We start from the raw sequence: 6,000 nt of genomic DNA on the forward strand, positions 1-6,000 counted from the left end.
ATCCTAGTCATGAAATTGAAATCTTAGAGATATTGCAAATCTGATAGTGCTACTTATAAAGTTTATATCTGTAAAACCACTGAGTGAGGTTTTGGTTTATTTATTTATTTAATTATTTTTATTTCTTTCCCTTTTATTTTATGCTTTGTTATCTATTTCCCTTTGGATTCTTTGACTTTAAGTATATGTACTCATTTGTTTAATTCCTTGGTATGTCATGCAGCATTGTATATTCTTTTTCTATGCTTATCTTGACATACTTCATATGTTGTAAACCATAATTTTTTAAACGTGTGGGTCCATGTTTGTTGCACTACTGGGCATGTCCACCAATTCTGCCAGTTATCTGCCTTCTTTCCACAACCACTGAAGCTCATTTCCGAGCATTCTGGGTTCCATTTAAGGCTTTTCTTTGATGATTGCATTTAGTCAGTTGCATGCCATTTCTGTGAGTAGGTCTGACCATTGTTCGGCTGAGAGGGTTTCTCCTGTGCATGTTTCTCATCTTTGTTGATGCTTTGTCTTCTCTGGAGTCCTATTGTGCCACAATAGTCTTTATATCTTAGTTATTAGAGCTCTTCGGAAGGACAGGTTGTCATAAATCCACTTGGACCTTGTTAATTTAGCTGCGAGCATTGTTGGGAATGCTGATTTAATGTAATGGGACACCTGCATTAAATGAAATGAAATCTGTCCTGTTCGGTAGTCCCACATTTATTAAAGAATATGTCCCAAGGTAGCAGTTTCTCCTGCTGAATGAACTGATGTATAGACCATATGCCTTTAGTAGTCCAACCTTTGCATCCTAAGGTCACTGAGCCTGGGGTGTGTTCTGGGTTATTATGAACAGGAATAACCACACTTGGTAATCCTCTAAACTTGAATTTATTTTGGCAAGAGTCCCATATTTGTAATGTGTGGTGTATATATGAACATAGGTACATTGTTGGAGTGGGCCTATGTTTTCTCGCCAGCCATGGTAGATCTCACACTCCAATAGGTTGCATTAAGGAATGCTCTATGTCCACCCACCTGTGAATCATTGTCATAGAGTTCCACTGAACCGTTTGTGCTAGTCTGGCTGCAAAGTAAAAGCTTTTGACATCAGGTAGCCCCAATCCACCATTATTTTTTGATCTTGCTAATATATTTGTAGCGATACGTAGAGAACACTTTTATTGCACCACACAAAGGAGGATATGTGGGATTGGAGGATTCACAATTCTTTGTCTGGGATTCTGATCAGGAGTGCTCTATATAGGTACAACAGTTTGGGTAAGATCACCATTTTAACAGCGTTAACCCTTCCTAATAAAGATATTGGGTATGATATCCATGTATTCATTAAGCTTTTCAGCTGGGCTTACATTGGTATAAAGCTGAGTTGATTCTTTTTTTCTGAGTTGTCTGCCAAATTAACCCTTGATTGCCTGACTATCCCTGAATGCTGCCTGTATTGACCTCGGCCTTTTGGACCTAGCCTGAACTCCACCTGAACCGACCACTGCTAGTGTCTGACCATCCCTGTATTCTGCCTGCACCGACCCCGGCCTGTTTGACTTCGCTGTTCGCTTTTTTCTATTCCAAGAATGGTGCCTTCCATTCAAAAACGTTATGATGACCGTGCCCCTTTGCTCGTCCAGAACTCTTGCTTGGCTCTTCTCTTATTAACTTACCTGGTGGCATCCGATTAGAGGAGGGCTCCTCCGAAGTGAAAGGTGGCTGCTACGGGCAGAAGCGGAGCTGAGACCAGGGAGCTTAGCACTTGTTCTGGATTTTGGGAGCCGTCATGACAAGTGCTTATCAAGTGGTAATTGAAGTTAAGTTTGAGCAATTTGAGGGATGACTCCAACATGTTTTGTGGAGTGACTACGTCTTGGACTGGTTTATATGAAATGCAGAGACTGAACAGAAATTTGCTATACGCTTGAACAAGTTTGGGAGTGATGTTAAAGGTTGTGAAAGAGTAAAGATAGTGTCGTCTGCAAACAAGGCGATTCCATGATTTCAGGGATCAGATCTTACCATTATGGCCAAAAGCACCCATATTGCACACTTTTGCTGTGGGATTTGAGTATAAGTTGGTGACCGCTGCTATGAATTTGGGAGGAAAGCCGAATTTTGTGAGGACACCCTGTAGGTACCACCAGTCCACCCTGACAAATGCTTTTCCGGACAGCACCTTGTGTTCTTTAACTACTGCCATTAAGTTTAGAATTCTTCTGACATTGTCAGTGGCCTGACGGCCCGGGATAAAGCCTGTTTGGTCCAAGTGTATCAATAGCGTATGATTGTATTGAGTCTATTGGCTTGAACTTTGCTAGTAGTTTGACATCCATGTTAAGTAATGAAATTGGCCTATATAATTGCTCATATTTGTTAAGTCTCTGTCTGGTTTGGGGATCAATAATATACATGTATTAGCCTTCAGCATATTGGTGGGGAAGGAGGCTTTACCATCTAATACTGCATTGTAGAGGTCCGCTAATTGTTGTGAAAGATTCTTTGCTATTGTTTTGTAGAACAGTGTAGGAAATCCATCCAGGCCTTGTGCTTTGTCCGACTATAATGACTTTATAGCTTCTTCTTATTCTTCACTAGTGATGGGGTTGTTTAATGTGTCTCTCTATGTTGGAGTAAGTTGGGGGTGTTTATGCTATTCACGTATTAGATTTTTTTAAAAGAATTTTAGAGAAAAAGATATGAATCAAAGAAAATCAAAGAATAAAAAACATAATTGGGGAGGCCCATTTACTGAAGGGTGAATTTTAGTGGCATTATAGGTTTTTGAAAGCGTTATTAAATCATAAACGCCATGGAATTTATTAATAGATCTTACTATAAAATTTACAAACGGATAAAATACAAATATCTCTAAAACCTCTAATAATTCTAGTTTTTCTGACAATTACTAGCGAAAAATTATACAAAAAACACTAAGGGGCACATTTACTAAGCTCGAGTGAAGGATTTGAAGTAAAAAAACTTCGAATTTCAAAGTATTTTTTTGGGTACTTCGATCATCGAATAGGCTACTACGACCTTCGACTACGACTTAGATTCGAACGATTCGAAGTAAAAATCGTTCGACTATTCGACCATCGAAGTACTGTCTCTTTAAAAAAAACTTCGACTAGGTACTTTGGCAGTTTAAACCTACCGAGGTACAATGTTAGCCTATGGGGACCTTCTCCATCAGTTTTCTAAGGTATTTTTGATCGAAGGAAAATCCTTCGATCGATCGATTAAAATCCTTCGAATCGTTTGATTTGAAGGATTTCACAGATTTTTCCTTCGATCGATCGATCATAGGATTTGCAGAAACTCCTTCGAATTCGATATTCAAATTCGTAGGATTTTACTTCGAAGGTCGAATTCGAGGGTTTATTAACCCTCGATATTTGACCCTTAGTAAATGTGCCCCTAAAAGTCTGAACGGTTAACAATAAGGTCCATTGACTTCAATGGGACCTCGACTACTTCTATTTGCCCCAGTTTTGCATTAGAGTTTTTCGTATTTTTTACACTTAACAAATCTCGATTTTTTTGAGAAAATACTATTCATATCAAAAAGGAAATCCAAATTTTAGTAAATTGGTCCAAAGGGTCAGAAGAAGAAGGCAAATAATTCAAAAACTATAAAAAATAAATAATGAAGACCATAACATACAGAATAACCCCTTATCTTCTCTTTCACAGACTATAAAAGGAAAGTGTCAGGGCCATCTGGGATTTAAACTCTGATGTTTATGTTTCTGCGACTCTGTACTTATCATCTGAGCCTCTGGAGACACTAAAGATGACCATAGATGTGAAGATTTTTTTTTTTTAACTAAAAAGACCATTTGCCAGGAAAACAAAGGGAAGCTGCCTGCTTGGCCCTGCAAACATAGATAGATTGCACTGGGACCGACAAAGATTTTTTAACCTGGCCGATCAGTTTCCTGACAGATGTCGGCCAAAAAATCGTAAGATGTACGATCATTCGAATCCCACTAACCGCACGATAATTAAGAAGGATTGGTAGGACTTCGCTAAAATCGGACTAAAAAAGATCTCCTCCAGTGATCGAAAGGCATCGGAAGTGCAACTTGAGCACCACAAATAGATGATCCATGTCATTGTGCACCAGAGAGACAAATGCAAGTGAAAGGTTCACAGGCAGCAACCCCTCCCATTCACCAAAGTTTGCAATTTCTGCAACTTACCCTAGCAACCATGCACTGATTAGAATAAGAGTCTAGAATATGAATAAGAGATGGCTTAAATAGAAAGATGAGTAATATAAAGTAACAATAACAATACGTGTGTAGGCAGAGAGGTCAGTTCCACCCCCCCCATTTAAAACCTGGAAAGAATCAGAAGGAAAATAATTTGAAAACTATAAAAAGGAAAAATAGAGGTAAATTGAAAAGTTTAGAATCACCCATTCTATAACATACTACAATTTAACTTAAAACCCCCTATAAGATCTAGGGGTGACCCAAGATTCTCGGTGAAAGTGCATGTGTGACTCCAGAGACCCTTCCTTACCCTAATACTTTTGCAATGTCCCAGATGAGATGAGGAGTCACATTTACTGTAGCTGCAAAGCAGTACCCAAGTGTCCATGGAGCTACACCGATAAAGGGAATGGAGAGTGTCACTTATGAAGAATGTCTGGCCAAGTTGGAGTTGGTTACACTGGAGAAGAGGCTCTTAAAGGAAGGGGTGGGGGGAAAGATATCTATATATAAATATATAAGGGGAACATATAATAAATTCTCTGGTGCTTCATTCACCAGTACATTCTTCCAATAGATGCTGGCAAGATTAGGATTGGTCTTCATCAATGGCGTAATAAGAGAGTACCTGGACCCTGTACAAAATAATCTTCAGAGGTGCCTGGCACATAACTGCTCCCGCCTGCGACCCTACAATTTTTAGGCTATAGAGGAAACCAACCCACGGTCTGGGCCCCTCTGTTCCCCAGACCCCCTCCCTGCAACATTGGGGTCTGCTTCCTCTATAGTTATACCACTGATCTTCATCCCTGAGTCTGCCACACCTCCCCCCTTTGAACCCAACAAAACATAAGCATTTACTATCAATGTAACTGAACATAATTCTTCATTCATAGACCCTCCATGACAGCATCAAAGCTGGAGTTAGCCAGGTCTGGATTTGTGGTAAGGCCCAAAGACCCGGGCCTGGGGCGGCACAAGCTCAGGGGCAGCATGCCGTCCAGCCGCACTTCCATTTGCCATTAGCCAGAGCACTAGGGACTATGCTCCCCATCCCAGTGCTCTGGCTGTAGCTAATAAAAACGCGCGTTTGCGTGATCCAAAGGGAAGGGATGACGGAGAACGCTGGCCTCCAGGCGCGCACACCAGAAATCTGGCCCTGAAGTTAGTAGCTCTTTAAAATGAGGGATGACACAAGCCTATTTCCCTTGCCCTGCACCGGTTGTACAGTCCTGATATGGGGGATCTCTGAGACTGGTAGAACAAATCTGTAGGCCCCAATGTCAGTGTATCTAATGTTTTGCACAGCATTTTAATCCTTTGTGTGCCAAACCAGGTGTTGACATTGCACTGGAATACTGTAGCCAACACTCAAAGGTTGAAAAGAACCAGGACATATAGAATTGTTGCCCAATTGCTTGGCTGCCTCTGCCACTGGTTCAGCACACTAAGCCCCATCACCACCACCATCACTCATTCTGCTCTGCCACTTTGCCACTGCCTCTCAGATTTCACCCCCTCCATCTTCACCCCCAGCCATTGTGCAGAGACATGTTCCTCTCTTGCCATCCCCTACTTCTGGCCCTGGGTTCTCAACTGTAAAATAGATTTCAAGGGGTGGGATATTCACTGAACTGTATTACATTTACTCTTGAAATTTGAAAACCCATAGCAATGAATCAGCTGGTCTGGTCATCAACACTGGATGTATTTTGGGCTGGCACTGCCCTTGGGACTGGACATTAGCTCTCCACTCGCTGATTGGTACATATAATGA

Source organism: Xenopus laevis, chromosome 6L (genome assembly GCF_017654675.1).
Source record: "Xenopus laevis strain J_2021 chromosome 6L, Xenopus_laevis_v10.1, whole genome shotgun sequence".
Classification (NCBI taxonomy): Eukaryota; Metazoa; Chordata; class Amphibia; order Anura; family Pipidae; genus Xenopus; species Xenopus laevis.